Here is a 2,606-nt window from a genome sequence, read left to right on the forward strand (position 1 = left end):
ATATATATATATATATCCGTATAGATGGTGAGTGTCAAGTGAATATATATATCTCTCTCTCTTTCTCTCTCTTTCTTCCTCTCCTTTCATTTACGTGTATATGTGTATGTACGTGTGTGCGTGCGTTTTTGTCGTTTTATTACGTTTAGATGGTATGTAATTCCTGGAAAATTCAGTCTGCTGATATTATTATCATCATCATCATTATCATTATTATTATTATTATTATTATTATTATTATTAGTAGTAGTAGTAGTAGTAGTAGTAGTAGTAGTAGTAGTAGTAGTAGTAGACAGTGACAACAATAATAATAGCCACTGCAAGAACAACAGTAGCAACAAGGTATCCCTCTCTTTATTGCTTCTTGTATCTGTATACACGCGTGCGTGTGTGCGTGTGTGTGTGTGTCTGTGTGTGTGTGTGTGTGTGTGTGCGTGTGTGTGTGTGTGTGTTTGTGTGTGTTTGTATTGAATTAACCTTAGTAGATTGATTAGTAAATAAGTCATTAAATAACGGTATGTGTACGTGTGAGTGCGTACGTGTGCGAGTGTGTGTGTGTGTGTGTGTGTGTGTGTGTGTGTTTAGCGAAGATCTCTTGTGTCGGCTAATTAAACAGAAAATAAAAAAAAGGGGTGGAGCTTCAAGGATTTATCAAACAGTAGGAACACGATATATTGTGGTGTTCATGCCTTTTCCCAAAAGGACATATAGCGGCCATGAATAAAATAGCAATGTCTATGATAATGTTGACGACCACGAAGATAATGATGATGATGATGATAATAATAATAATGATAATAATAATAATAATAATAATAATAATAATAACTGTTATTATATAAGAACAACAACAACAACCTGAATATTGGAGACGATGTAAAACTACATAGAAACAGAAGTCAATGACTGATCATAAGTGGAATGTAAGAATCCCGATCTAATTGCTTTCCGTAATCAGACGGTAGAAAATAGAGCAGCAGGAGTTACAGTGAGGACAGAAGCAGCAGCGGCGGCGGCGGCGTCGCCAATGGCAGCAGCAGTGGTGATGGAGGTTGTGGTTGCAAGGGTAGTAGTGAAAGAAGCCATTCGGAGAGGGCGGGACCAGAAACGGCACAGTAGTGTGACAGCGTTAAGTGGCCAACTGTTTAATGACTGAATTAAAAGCTACCGGTCGGCTCGGGGTCGGACAAGGAAAGGAAAGGCTAAGGAAAGGAAGGGATGTGCCGAAAGGGTAGTGGTGCTGGTGGGGATAGTAGAGCTGGTGCTGGTGCTGGTGGAGCGGAAGACTATGTAAATAGATGAATGAACGAGGGTGGATGTTTGGGTAGGTGTATTTTGTTAACGGTGACGGCAGCGATAAGAGAGGTATCGGGTTGAGTGAGATTTTGTGAGCAAAGAGAAAAGAACAAGCAACATAAATGATAGCTAGCTAGCTAGCTAGCTAGCTATATAGATAGATAGATAGATAGATAGATAGATAGATAGATAGATAGATAGATAGATAGATAATAAATAGATAGATAGAGAATAAAAGACAAGCTGACAAATAAATAGACAAAGAGACTGATGATAGACTGACAGAAAAATAGACAATCATATAGGCAGTCAGACGGTCAGCTAGACAGAGAGATAAGTAGACAGACAGGCAGGCAGACAGATAAACAGACAGCTAGGCAGACGAGACACACAACGAGACAGATAGATAGATAGATAGATAGATAGATAGATAGATAGATAGATAGATAGATAGATAGATAGATAGACAGACAGACAGACAGACAGGCATGCAGACAGACAGGCAAGCAGACCGAAAGACAGAAAAACGTACTGACAGACCGATGGATAGACAAACAGAAGGAAAAAATAGACTGACAAATAGACAGTGAGACATTCAGACAAGCAGCTAGACAGATAGATAGATAGACGCGTAGGCAGAGAAACAGACAAACAGTCATACTTAGATAGATAGATAGATAGATAGATAGATAGATAGATAGATAATGTACTCATTTATCTATCTATTCCTCTCTCTCTATTTAGCTATAAATCTAAATGTTACTGCAATGTTTATTTTAAGCACTTTTAAGCATAACAACTGGGTATTTACCGATGGTGTGAGTACACAGGATAGAGTCAAATTTATTTTGACGTTCAAGTTGAGTGGAACTTCACATATATTTATGTATCTCTCTATCTAATATATATATATGTATGTATATTAGGTATATATTAAATATGTATATATATATTATATTATAATAATATAATTTATATGTATACACAGAGAGAGAGAGAGAGAGAGAAAGTGATAATGGCATATCAAATTCCGTACCGCACAAATTCTCCATTTATAAAAACTATCTCCACCTCTAGAGGATGTGTCATTATTATCACATAGCAATTAAAACCACCTCCAACATAGAGAAGGCTATATATGTGAATGCGTGTGTGTAATATATATATAAATGTGTATGCGTGTTTACATATATATATTATGTAAGTGTGTGAGTGTGTGTGTATATATATATATATATATATATACCGCACACACACACACACACACACACACACACACACACACACACATATATATATATATATATATA

General features: G+C 36.5%; 2 long non-coding RNA genes across 3 annotated transcripts in view; one reads left to right on the plus strand and one right to left on the minus strand.

Annotated features, from left to right (window-relative positions):
• The window catches only part of LOC128247311 (uncharacterized), a 58,970-nt gene that overhangs the window by 47,056 nt on the left and 9,308 nt on the right, over positions 1 to 2,606 (plus strand). The window lies entirely within an intron of this gene.
• Positions 1 to 2,606, minus strand: part of LOC106879124 (uncharacterized) — a 60,734-nt gene that overhangs the window by 573 nt on the left and 57,555 nt on the right. The gene's annotated exons all lie outside the window — the stretch shown is intronic.

Source organism: Octopus bimaculoides, chromosome 3 (assembly GCF_001194135.2).
Source record: "Octopus bimaculoides isolate UCB-OBI-ISO-001 chromosome 3, ASM119413v2, whole genome shotgun sequence".
Lineage (NCBI taxonomy): Eukaryota > Metazoa > Mollusca > Cephalopoda > Octopoda > Octopodidae > Octopus > Octopus bimaculoides.